Here is a 14563-nt window from a genome sequence, read left to right as displayed (position 1 = left end):
CACTTAAAAACATCCACTAATTCTCTACATACATTGTTCCATGGTATAACCATTCTCATTTTTTTCTTAAAATCTAATCTAAATATCCCTTACCACAGTTGCAGCTCATTACTTCTTCTCCCACCCCCTGTGAATACAGAAAACAATTGATCATCATGATTTTTTATAGCAAGCCTTTTTTTTAAAGCTGCTATCTAATTTCCCCTCAATCTTCTCTTCTCTAGACTAAATACTCCCATCTCTTCCATCCTTTCCTTCTATGCCATATTTTCTGGACTACTAATCATTTTTATTGTTCCCTTAGGGACTTTCTGTTTTGTCCAGGTCTTTCATGAAATGTAATATACCAGGTAAGGTCTCACCATCCATGAATAGAGTGAATAAATCTCTTTCCATTATTTGCATACTATACTCCTGTAACCTGGGTGGTACACAGAAAGGTGCCCCCTCTCCAAATGAAGGGATGTCAGTGGGTGCTGGTATGCTGTTGGAGGCATGGCTGCCTAGCTGTATGAAGCTCCCCTCTTCTTCCCACAGAGCAGAGAGCTAGGATACTCAGTGAGTCTTAACTATATACAGATTCGATTTTATAAAAGAGTTTATAACTTATAATCACCAACTTATATACACATATACATTCATACATACACACACATATATATACATATATATACAGTTATGAATTTACCCAAACACCTGGTAATTAACCCTGAAGCCACATGTAGGCCTGGTTCCCTGTGGTCTCCGGGTTAGACTATAGCCCCTGCACCTCATTCAATGACCTCCAGGCCTGAGGGAGAGGGGGTACTCAGGGATAAAACAGGGGATAGTTGACACCAGTAATGATATGGCTGGCAGTGATGAGTCATTAATTAAATATTCACAAAAGGGGTTACATCAAACAACACATTTACATAAAATACTCTATATAATAAATACTAATACAGGGCAGCATATTCTCTTCTTCAAATACAATGATAAGGTGCAGGGTTTACAGCAAGGCTCCCAACAGCATAGAGTAAGAAAAGCAAAGAACACAACAGCGGCACAACGTCTGTGACCAATGAAAAAATGACAACCTGGTGGGGGATCCCATCACCTTATAGGACACCCTTAACCCCACTTAGGTTACTTAGCTGGCAGTGCCCTTAACCTGGGAACCCCCCTTAACAAACAGGAGCCCTGGATCCCTTGCTATACCCCAGGGCATATTGTCCGCTTCTGCCAGGGGCTTTCCCTCAGCCACCTGTACCATGGAGGGGCCCTCCTCCCCTGTGGAAATCCCCTTCCTGGGTGACTTATGATTTCTGCAGGCTCGAAGGGGTTGTACTCATCTCCAGCTGTGTGTGTTGGAGGGGTGAGGCATCCCCTCTCTTTGCAGGAAGGCCCAAGCTGCCTCATGCAGCTCTTTTGGCCTGTCAGCCTGCTCTCCACCCCATTCACTGGTCTGTGCAGTGAAAAGTCACCTGCCCCATGCAGGTGGGAGTGGGAGACTGAGCTGCCTAATGCAGCCCTTGGTGTTTCATCCACTCTACAGTATTGTGCACCTCTCTGTGTACTGATAGCCCTGCTTCTGCTTCATGCAGGGTTGGAGACTTGTGCTGCCTTGTGCAGCTGCCGCAGTCTCCTCAGCTCCTGAATCCTCTGTGCACCATTCTGTGCACCAGGATCTCCAGCCCTATGCACTGATCCTTGTATGGAGGGCTTCCACCCCTGCCCCATGCAGGGTTGGGTACCCATGCCGCTTCGTGCAGCTGCCATGGTCCTATCCACTCCCAGGCTCTCCACGCACCTTCCTGTGCACTGGCTCTCCAGCCCTGTTCACCAGACCGTGCACTGAGGGCTCCTGCCCTGACCCATGCAGAGTTGGGGGCCCACACTGCCACTTGCAGGTGCTGCTGTCCTGTCTGCTCCCAGACCCTCCATGCACCGGCTTGTGCACCATCATCATAGCTCTCTTTGTGGCAGGGCTGGGATGCAGCCATTTGCTGCTTCTGTCTGGTGAAGACATCTTCAGGGCAGTTCTGGGGCAACTGCTCGACCCCGCTGGTCAGCTACACCAACTCATCAGCCCTCTTCGTCATCCCACGTCAAAGCCGCCTGTGTGCTGGGCATGCAAGCTTTTTTATTGTTTTGAAGGCTCCGCCCCCAGATTGAGAATGGAGCAATCAGAGAGCTCGAGAGGTTAGTTTCTTTTCAGGTCCTATTTCTCACCTCACCTCTGGGTCAGGGCGGTGCTGTCTTCTTCCTTCTGTTCCTTGATTGGTGGAGAAGGGAAGTTGTCTCCACCAATGGGTACCCAAGCCCTTTGGGCTCCTCAATGACAGCTAACAATCTAGGCTGCCAGTGAGCCTGACATCCAGTCTGCCACACTCCTATTTATAAATCACAGTTTGTTTGTTTTTTTTTCTTTATTTTTTTTTCTTTTTTGCGACCATATCATGTTATTGACTTATATTCAACTTGAGATCCATTTTAACCTCTAGATCTTTTTTTAATGTGCTATGGCCTAGTTTGCCCATCCCTAATTTGTTCTTGTGCATGTGATTGTTTTTCTCTAAATGTAGTATTCAAGTCTATAAATACTTACTTAGTAAGCAATCCTTTATTCTCCAACAGTAGTATTGCCAAGTCCAAGCATTCAGAAGAATAACACGAGCATTTGAAAATCATGACTATTATAATAATAATAATATATTTGGGGCTCTTCTTTGCTTTCTGGCTTTTAAGTCTTAGAGGGTACTGAGATCGTAGTGTGGAGCTCATCTGTAGACCTACAGAATAAAATTTAGCCCCAAATAATTTTTTTTTCATCACTAAGTAACCTACATTTACTTTGCTTCAGATTTATACATCTTGCACTTCTAAAGCACCTCAGTTTCTTCTTTCCTCTATAAGCAGCTACTGTATCCCCAGCGATCCTAATGTTCCTTGCTTTCATTGTGGCAATGGGCAGTAAGACACTTGTGCTTTTCCAGAGTGCAATCCACAGTAGCCAATGCTATTTTACCCAAGGATATATACATGTACCTCCCATTCCTTCAGATGGTGGTCTTAAAGGTAGCCTACCATTAGAATTCAGATTGATCCAATTTCCTAATTGGGGAGATGCCCCCATTTGGGATCAAGCGAACTTGGAGAAGGCATCTACCAGTATGCTTAGCTGACAGGCAGAAGCATTGATTTCCAAATAAAGTAAAAAGGAGATGGTTGTGCCACTGCCCACCTTTCATACAGTATCCTAATGCAGGGGGAAAAGCAACCTTTTTGGTAGGCATACCACGAATTGAACCCAACACTCCCCCAACCCCCACAGAGCGCCACTCCAATCCTCTTCCCCTGCCCAATCTGCTGCTCAGCTTTCTGCTCCCTGCCCTGTATTCCTCCTCTGATGTGATGGTCTGCTTTCTCCTCTCTGAACTATCTGACACTGTGCTGCCTGCCCCTTCCTCAATCACCCACATTCTATACACAGAGGTTGCTTGTGCAACTTGTGACATATATGTTTCAGTTTAGCTACCCCTACTCCGGGCCCAAGGATTAGGAGTCTTAGGTTCTAAAATTTGAACCCACATCTTCTGTTTTTCAGAAAAGTACTCTAACAATGGCTGGGGGGTATATATCCCTAATACCCTCTTGTGCTTTCTGTAGTACAACTGGGACACTTGTAAGAGCCAATGAAAGAATTAGAGGGCAAACAAGCAACAGGGAATACAACACTGAAGTATACTGGTTGGAGCATTCAGCCAGGAATCTTATTGTCAGGACTGTTTATGCATCTTCCATTAAATAATTTTTTAACAAAATGGATAACCAGCATTGGAAGCAGGAACCAAAACCCAACACGCTCCTCGTAGCTGAGTTCCCTTCTGCCTGTCTTATAGAATCACTCTCCCTCTTACTAGCTCCTTGGACTGCACATTTTATATTAGACAGTAATTCCTTTAAAAACAGAAATAGCTCTGGCAGCAGGGACCAAAATCAAAGATGCTCCCTTGGAGTGGAGTGCCCTCACCACAAGTCTACAGAGTCAAAGTCAGGAGCTCAGGCTTTAAAAAAGCCATACATATACCTGAGGATGCATGATAATATTACAGGATTTAGCAATACTGACAACTAGATCCTCTTGTTATAATTTTCTCAGCCAAACACACAACAAAAAGTAAATAAGCTTCATCCTACCTGCGGCAGAAGAGTGTGATCCCTGCCCCAAATCCCAGAGATTCTTATACCTCTCCAGTGCAGCATGGTACCCAGAATTGTAAAGGTGACTCTTCTTTCCAAATAACAATGTTCAAGGCAGTTGTCTCTCCACATTCAAATCACTGCAAAAAGCTTCAGCTTTCCTAATGTCAGAAAATCAAAATCTTTGGTATGGAATAGCTGGGTATTTTTTCTCCATAGCTTGATAGGGAAGAAATCAGCGGTAACTTTACTCACAAAGAGACTCCAAGGATATTCCTTTTACGTGGGTCTCCTTGAGACAGGTTTTAGTCTAATTGCCATAAATTTTTCAGACAGCCACTTTGCATTATCCACCTTAGAGGTATTCCAAAGTCAAAAAGGCTAGATTTCATTTATATAGACAAGGAAGATGCTATTAGACACTCTTATTAAAGTTCTGTAATTTCAGCGAGACTTGACAAATACATAATACCTCTCATAGTTTAGGGCTACTAACTGAAAAAGAATGATCAGAAATGTTAAAAAACAATAAGGTAGTCATGTATTGTTATCTATAGTTCAATTATATTTATATTAATAAAATAATTTATTTTGCACCAACCTATAACATGCTAAAATTAATAAAGTCAGCTGAAGAATCCTTAACAATTCATTTTTAAAATCTACAGTTTTTCTCACAGCTTTTAAAACATAAGAGACCAATAACAAACAATAGTTTGTGTTTCCTCTGTTCATTGGACAGCAGGAAATGCTATTCTCAGATGTGCTGACATCAGTGATACTAATGCACAAAGAAAGAGAGAGAAAGAGAGGAAGTCCTGTGAGTTTCAAACTACATTAACAATAATAATGATGTTATGTACAAAGCAGTCTATTTGCTAAATCTGTTAGAGTGCAGCTTAGACTATCAGAATTCAACAGCACTAACCATTAAATTAAACACAAGAAGGATTTCTTGGACACTTCATTTTAACAATCACAAGAATAAGCATAAGAACCATAAAAATTAGTTTTGTGTGTTATACAGTATTTCATCATGTATTGGTAGGGGATATTATTTATGAAAACTTCCAAGGTGAGGTTGAGGTTAAGATTTTATGTGTGTCTATCATCTTATAAGTTAATTGAAGCCACTTTTGTAAGTGGCCTTCAGTTTTGATTAGTGGCTGTGAGGCCTTTGAATTAAGCTCCTTTGCTGATATTTTGGAGAGCCCTACAAAAATGTGCATTATGGGAATCATTATGGTATAGTGTAAGTTTGTTATAATTTTTCCTTCTTCGAGCTGTAGGACACCCATGCCAGGACTTTCAGACTTTACTATGCAGTTGGGATTCAGAAAACCCCAGAAATCCTGTTTTTAAAAGAGTAACAGACCATGCAGTCTCAGGCAGCTGCTGTGTTGAATTAATATTCTTATCAGTTTCACACTGCTATTAGTTAATTAATAGAGTGAAACTGACAAGAATGTCAATTTCACTGAGCAGTTGTGGTGACCAGGGACAACATTTAATTTCAGAAACAGGGTGTGTCAGTGTTTTAAAAAATGAATTATTTGGGATTTTCATTTCCTGGGGAATTTTGAAAATATTGGCTTTGGTCTAATTGAGACTGAAACCAAATTGAAAAAAAAACCCAACAGAATTTCCAATAATGTGAAAGTTCTTGGCTTAACTGGGGTAGGGCCTAACACTCTCAGGGCTGGAGCAATTCTTAGATGAGTTATTCTCTGCCCCTAACAACAGAAGAATTTTGAAACGTCTAACAGATAGTAACACAACACTGAAGAACAGGAATGCTCCAGAGAGCCTGCTATGAATGGGGAAGGTGTTTAGATGGAAGGCAACAACTTTATGTCAAAGTTTCTAGCCCTTTTCCTTGCAAAGATTGTCTTGAAAACCTAAACTTTTTTTTGAAACAAATATTAGAATTTAAATTTTCAGCAGAGGCTCAATTGCTACCTTTTCAACTACATATACCTTTTAATAAAAAAACTATACATTTAGACATTAGATATAGGTCCCAAAGAATCATTTCATTAATCCAAGGTTGGCCCTATATCTAGAGAGATTATAACAATAGGTGCAAATCAGTTATACTATGGTAAATATGGAAACACATTTATTTTTCTGACAAGCTGGAAAATGTAGAGGCCAGTTATGCTTGCTAAAGCTGTCAGCCATTTCTCAAGCTGGGGTTATGTCAGTTGCTACTCATTCATATCAGTGTTTCCCCACCAAGAAACTAGTCATTGTTTTCCATGTCACAAAAGGAATCATCTCCTGCATCTGCCGTAACTCCTATAAGAGTTCCTGAATGCCACTGTTTACTGCAGCAGTGTATAAAGAAGTGTTGGAATAGCTAAGCTGGTGTTCTTAGAGTTTTTCACCTCTCCTTTCTTCCTCTAAGAGCTTGGAGATTTATACTGGGAGACAACCTGTAGTATCATTCCTTTCATGATCTTCCATGGCACCTCTCTGCCATACCTCTATTCATTGGACAGAGGTCCAACACTGGACAGAAGTCCAACAATGCTCACCTAGCCTCACCCAGACTAGGTGAGCATTGTATTCCTATCAGTCCCCCTCCTTGCACTGGAGAGGGGCAATAATCAGATATTGTGACAGAGTTTGTTGCCTCCAGAAGTGAAGTCTTGGCAAATGGCTTGCCACTTGACAGCCAAAGACACAAGCCACCTGCTCACCACCATCATTACTACTATGGGGAACACCTGTCAGATAATTAAGCCATCTATAAGAGGCACCCTGGTACAAGGGAGAAGGACCCAGGAAAGGCTGATTCATTTTTATGATGAGAATATGGGACTAATGCCCTTTTTTTGCTGAAGGAACCAATGGGGGGGGGGGTTGGGGAGAGGAGTATTTTATAAAAAGAAAGGAGTATTTTATATTTAAAAAAGACATCTATATGACCAGCTGAAAATGTGTGGGGCAACCTTTTGTAAAAATTTTAGCAGCACACTGTTGGTCAAAACAGCTTGTGTTGCATAGGATAGGTGTAAAACTACCCAAAAATATAAAGGCTATAAGCCCACAGCTGAATGTACCTCAGCAAATTTATCTTCATTTTACCTATGGGAAAAATGAACCTAAGACAGTGTCCAAATGAATGCAGCCATGCAGCATGTGGTACCACAGACGTGCACACTCAACTGTTCTCTGCACAAGGTAGCAGGGGGTGAGGGGGAACTGTTTGACCTCAGGAGATCCCAGGGTCAAAAAATCCTGCACAAAAAACAAATCAGGGCAGCACACACGGGGGCAGCATGTGCTTCCCCAAACTGAAGCCTGGCCAGCCAGAGCCATGTTCTGGCTGCTGGCTAGGCTCCAAGTGGCAGAATTGCCCAGGAGGCCAGCGGCATCCCAGATAAGCCTCTCCTATGCTACCTGGGGTAACCTGCTGCATGCCAGGGGGTGTGTGGCACAGGTGTTCACTGGGGACAAGTAGCAACAGCACAAAGTGTGCTAATGCTTCTTGTCCCTGGGGAAACAAATATCCACACTCATGTGGACGTGGCCTAAGAGGGTAAGTGGCTTCCAGAGGAACCACTGTATATTTATTAATGGGACATGGACTGCGAATCAGACTACATCCTGAGTTTTACTTTGACACTTTGAGTTTCTTTGTGCCCCTAGGCAGGTTTCTTAGACTTGCTACCATTTCTAGAAGACAGGAATAATTATATCTATTTATTTCATACTGGGTCTGTGAGGCTTAAGAGTACAAAGTTTGTAAAGAGTTATGCCACCAGAAAGTATTATTAGTGCAGCCAATGGTAGAAGTGGGACCAAACTCAGGGTTCATCCCTGTAGCCATAAAGCATTGAGGGACCCATTATAACTGATAAAAATCCATTCCCAACATTCTCACTGAAATTCCACACGTGTGTTTTTTCGGAGATATTTTGAAAAAAAATCTGTTGTTTCAGGAAATTGTGCAAACTCAAAGCCCAATGGGTTTCATAGATAGAACTTTTCTAGAACAAATATCTCCCATGGCTCTAATTTATAGATCACTTTTAGATGTATTCAAGCTATCATATGATTTGAAACTGCTTCTACTCATATTTCATTTATGGTACCTGCATTTTAAAAGTTGTAATAAAAAATACAGGGGAAAAAAAGAAATCTGTTTGGGGTAACATAAATTAATTTATATTGCTTTTGCATTAGAACAACGTATTTGCATGGAATTTAACAAACTATATTCACTCTCTCAGGACTGAATACATATATGGTTCATTAATTGCCTTTCGTTTTATTTACAGGTTAAAATTCCACTGAGATGCATCATTTCACATTTAGGTGATCCTGACAGCATGGCTATAAATCAGACTAACAAATTAGTTAAACATACAAAAAATACAATTACAGGTTCAAAAATGGAAAATAAAATCATCTGCTTGTCATAAAAATACTCAACAGTACTAAATTAATCAGAACAGCCACATCCCTCTCTCTGCACAGTATGCGACTCAGCCATCAGTGGCCTCAGAAGCAGCAAGATGCCCGGTTAAGGATAAATTAGTCTTAAATCAAGTGGCAATCAATGACTGGCATTTTTGAGTAGCTAAGTGTACATTTATAGAATACATTACTTGAAGTAAGGGAGTGAGGGAGGAACATGCACACCCCAATTTTTTGTTTTAAAAATGAAATGCCTACAGATAATAGAATACTTCATCTGAGTACAGGGCCAAATTTATCTTTGGCTGAAGTTCAGGATGACCTGTATTTAAGAAACAAACACTAAACAAAAAGTACTTTTGCCTTGGCTTTGGCTTTATCATCTATGGAAACAGACAAAAATGCACATTTTAGGTTTGCTTTTCCTAGTTTTGACAGGCTAGAGCTAAAATAAGACTACAAGAAGAATACAATGAAAACTTATCTTTAATTCCTAACTTTACCTTGACAAAAACACACAGAAGGAAGAGGATGGTAATGTTGGATCCAGCATGAAAATCAGTACTAATGCAGCCAAATTACATATGAAAGCACATCGTAAACCTTCTTCAGTGTGAGCAAAGGTGAGGAAAACAGAGGGACATTGAATATGTATTTCTTCACCTTTGGAACTTAGGTTTGTATCTTGGTTGTAGGAAGTGTCTTGGACTTTTCACATTGGCGTATATATAAGTATTTGTTCTTAATGACAATAGCAAGGTAGAATCAAAGTTTTGCTAATCAGGATTGGGACCTGCACAAACACAGAACAGACTCAGTCTCCATCTTGAAAGACCTACTCTAGTAATGAGATAGTTTCACAAGCAAAATATTCTTTTTCAAAACATTTAATTGAATCAGGTTTCCATTTAAATTGTAAAGCATTATTATTTGCTACCTGAGAACTGAGATGTGAAACTGACTAGAAATTGGCTGGTCTAATGTCATTGTTGCAACTGGCTGGAATGAAAGAAGTATAAATAATAAAGAGCAAATTAGGTACTTGAACTTATTTCAGTGTTAATAAATCAAAATTATCTTTATCAATTCTGATGGGGACTATTCTTTTCTTTATCTAGTTCCCCCTCTAATAAGAATGAATAGAATACTAAAAGGTTCCTTTATGGCAGCATGTATTATTATGCTAAGAGCAAATTTTACTTAGATCTGTCAACAGGTTCAGATCAGCAGTTTTCCTGTTCTTGCTATAAAGCTAGAATAATAATTTCCTTCACAGTTGGCAAAGCATTTAATATTTGTTTCTCTGAAATAAACTATACCCTTTTGAAAAGAAACCTTAGGTGTGCTTAATAATATGCCCCTTAAATTGCAGTTATTTTTGTGCTACACAGGTAGTATAAAACAAATGATAAATTCTATTACATGCCACGAGACCAGAGCACAGAGAAACTAATTTTCAGCTTCTCACTTTCTCTTAATATTTATGTATTAAAAATGATTATATGTATCCTTGCCAAATGTATATCCATTCTCTTAGCAGTTGGGTGAGATCCTCACCTCCATAAGTTAAGCTCTGTACTACTCTGTTTTCAAAAAATATTTCATAAAGCCATTAGCCAGACTCAAGAGGAAGTGTTACAACAGCATTCCATATCTGTAGGTGTGTCAATCATTGGATAACAGGTAAGTGCCAGCAGACAGTGGTCAAAAATACATGGCACAACTCTTGTTTTATGTAGCTTCACTATAACCCACAGCACTAAAGATGGCTTCCCTTGGGCAGTTAGTTATATTAGCTCAGGGGAGCCTTTAGTAACACAGGCCCACGGTAGTGACACCTAACAAATCACTTTCTTCAAAGGCATAGGCCTGTGTGGCAATTTTGGCCTGATCTGGCCAAATAAAGTGGTCTATAACCATTATGGGTGTGAAAAGTGGGCAGTATTCAATTTGGAATTTGGATTCGGCCCGATTCGGGGGACGGTGATTCAATTCGCTGATTCAGATCATTGTACCGATTCGATTCAGGCAAATCTGAATGTGAAGATTTGATTCTGATTTGGAGAATCGGTGATTCAGTCATAGACACAGCTTTATACGTTTTTTCTATGTACCTCGAGGTACCAGGGGTGGCTCATGAATGCTGAGGTGGTGGGGTGGATGGAGCGTCCCACTGGAGCATGAGGGGCTGACCAGTGCTGGCTGGTGAACACCTAGAATTAATTCTCTCTGCTCCCTTCCGTACCTTACATTGTGAAAACAGCACTGGCTGGTAGGGAGGGGGTTCCATTGCTAGGGGAAACCTGTTGCAGGATCAAAATCAGCAGTTAGATTTTCTCCCCTTGGAACCAAAAGTAAACTTCTGTTTGGTCCCGGGGTCATTGCAACTCAGAATGCTTCCTGCAAAACGTTCACAGTTACAGCAGGGTGCTGCACTTTTGTTTGCATCCCTGAGTGCTCCATCAATTCTTTATTTCTGTAGGAACTCTTTTTGTCTTTAGCATTGGTTAGAGCAGTCACCAGGTTTTCATAATTTACATTGGAGGACCATCTAGTGTAAATTGGTCTCAGCATCAGAGAAGATTGAAGATAAAACAGTATCACTTCTCTACCTGTCTTGTCATCTGTGCCAAGAACTTATTTTGTTTAATTATGCCAGGAACTCCTCAGTTTTAGATACCCAAATACTTATGTTTCTGAGGTATTTGACCAGTTTTAATTAGAAACTGCGGTAAGTGATTGACAATAAGGCTGTGCGAAGCTTCGGTCCCTAATTCAATTCAGTGGAGATTCAGCCTGAGTTGGTGGCCAAATCTCCAAATCCAAATCGAATATGGGGACCCTTTAATTTCTCCAAATAGAATTAGAACCCTTCATATCAATTCAGAAAGATTCGGCGATTTGGATACAGACACAACTTTGGATATAGACACAACACATACCTCTAGGTAGCAAGTGGCTCATGAATGCTGTAATGCTGGGGTGCATGGAGTGTCCCACAGAAGCACAGGGGGCTTCTCAGCGCCCCGGCAGCAGACCTGGAAGTAGACCAGAAGCACTGGCGGGCATGCTGGAGGACCCCCCCCAAACCCCCAGCTTAGCAACCTTGAGATATGTAGAAAAAACATTTAAAGCTGTGTCTATGTCCAAATCTCTAAGTCTCTAAATCAGCATGGAATCTTCAGATTCAGATTTGGCTGAATCGAATCAGGGACAGTGATCCAAATCAATGAATTGAATCACTTTCCCTGATTCGGGCCAAATCCAAATCCCAACTGAATAAGGCCCACTTCACACACCCCTAATCAACAATCCAAGTTTGAAGCCAATGCAATGCACCAGATACATTCAATTATTTTAAAACTGGAGTCAATTTGGGAGTCACCTGTTTGAAAAATGGGAAGCTGCAGACAACTACAGCATGTAGTTTAATTTTGGTGTATTTCACTGGTCAATACAACCAAGAAATCACCATTCTTAATGAATTATATGGAGTTTGGGTGTAAGTTTAGGTTTTGTTATTCTCATTTACTCATCGATGAGATTCACACAAAGCAAATCCTATGAACGACATTTATGCCCACCTGTTCACGGATGATGGTTGTTCCCCTGAACAGACAATTGCACAGTGATTTTTCTGTATTCCTTTTAATTGAAATACAAAGGATATTTCTGCCTTAACAATATGCTTCTCCTTTTATTATGAATACTAATGCTGTCACAATCGTATTAAATACACTAATAATTTCTTGCCTATTGTTCTAAACCATTTTCTCTTGTCCTCTACAGTAAATATGCAAACAGTATTGTAACCTTTGCAACAGGAAATGTTTCTCTAGATAGCCCCACTCTGTCAGATTCATCCAGCTAAACATTATTGATGGGAATTTAAAGATAGAAATTAATTACAAGGTTGAGTTGTTTCACCATTGTGTGCTGCCATGTTTGTCACATCACTTTCAGCTTCAGTGCCTGCTGTCACTTGTCCCTCAAGAAATATTAGCTTCTAGTAATATTAAAAAATAAATAAAAAAGGTGTTTTGGGGTGTGCACTTTGGAAATCAAAACTCTGCTGTCAGGTCATGGCCAATGGGGGTCTATTTAATTTTGTATGGCCCAAATGTGAATGGAAACAATGCCTTTGCAGCATGGGTACCAGTCTCAATGAACAGGAGTTTGAAAACATAATCAGAATACATCTGGTCTGTTGCAATGTAAATTGCACAAGCTACCAATAGTCAGAGCTCCTCAATGATATTTTTGTAAGGATTTTTTTTAACACTGGGACAACACCATATTTCCCCAAAACTTGTTTTTCAGAAATGGTTGAACTACATTTGATGAAATTATTTTAAAATAATTATTCTGAAGCTGACACCTGGCATAGGGCATTACAGTGTGAGCAGCTAATGGTAGAAAAAGTAATAAGCAAATAAAAACATGAATGGAAAGTATGGCAATCCCAAGTAGAGATGGACCTTGCACTGCTATATTTTGCTTTAAGGTAATGAAGCGTTTGTGGGTTGTTTTGGGGTCCCCCCATTTTACCTTTCTCACATCATACATTGGAAAAATTCCCTTCTGAGTCCTAGTCAGTCTCAGGAAATGTTACTGTTCCCTCTATCCCTTCTTTGGTGTTCTAATTTCTTGCCTATTTTATCTTTACCTGTTTTGTTTTTTTTCTCATGTGACCACAACATTTTTATTTTAGATCATTTTGCCTTAATTCCCTTCCATGCCTCCTCTTAGTTATCTGGGTCACTTATTCAGCACCATAATAATTTCCTAGAATTTTGTATTCACATAGAAAAATAAATTGTAATTGACAAAGCATTTCTTCAGTTAATCTTGGGCTGTTCTATTTTTTCCACATCTAAATGCCCAAGAATATAAAGAAAAAATCAAGGAATTTCATTAGTTAGTGTTGTAGGATAGAATTTACCAAATCTACTGACTGTCAACAGTTTTAAATAGTCTTTGCTATCAAACTATTTAAGCTTAAGTAACACAAGGTATATGAACACGAATGTCACTTGCAAATTAAGGGAAGTGATTCTTCTCTGTTCAGCATTGGTGAGGCCTCACCTGGAGTACTGTGTCCAGTTTAGGACCCCACACTTCAAGATATGGACAGAGTCCAACACAAGAAGAAAAATTATTAGAGCCTGGGAAAGAGGGAAAAGGCTAGGGGTTTTAATCTAGAGATGACTCAGGAGGGATTTGGTAACAGTCTTCTAATACTTGAAGGGTGACTACAGAGGGGATGGAGATGGATTTTTCTCTGTAGTCACAAAGGACAAAACTAGGAGCTGTGGCCTTAAGCCTCTGTAGCAGAGGAAATGTAGTTTGGAGATTAGAAGGAACTTTCAGACTATGAGCATGATCAAGCATTGGAATAAGCTACCTAGTTGTGGAATCATAGAATCATAGAAATTAAGGGCTGGAAGGGACCTCAAAAGTTCACTGAATCCAACCCCCCTGCTCTGGGCAGGGATACTGCTGAGATCAAATGATCTCAGCGAGGTGTCTGTCCAGTTTCCTCTTGAAGACTTCCAAGGTTAGGGACTGCATCATCTCCTTGGGAAGTCTGTTCCAGATTCTGGTCACCCTTACCGTAAAGTAGTTCTTCCTTATATCCGACCTGAAACCATCCTCTAACAGTTTATGGCCATTGCTCCTTGTCCTCCATTGGGTTGTCCTAGTGAACAGTTTTTCTCCCAGCTCCCAATATTCATCTCTTACATACTTATAGATAGCCACCATGTACCCCCTCAGTCTTCTTTTCCCCAGACTGAACAATCCCAGATCCCTTAGTCTTTCCTCATAAGATTAATCCTCCAGGTCCTTAATCATTCTTGTGGCCCTTCTCTGAATCCTTTCATAGTTTCATAGTTTCATAGATTTAGGGTCGGAAGGGACCTAGTAGATCTTCTAGCCCGACCCCCGCCAGGGC

This window comes from Gavialis gangeticus, unplaced genomic scaffold, assembly GCF_001723915.1.
Source record: "Gavialis gangeticus isolate Ggan-Ray unplaced genomic scaffold, GavGan_comp1, whole genome shotgun sequence".
Taxonomy (NCBI): Eukaryota; Metazoa; Chordata; order Crocodylia; family Gavialidae; genus Gavialis; species Gavialis gangeticus.
This window is presented reverse-complemented; position numbering follows the sequence as displayed.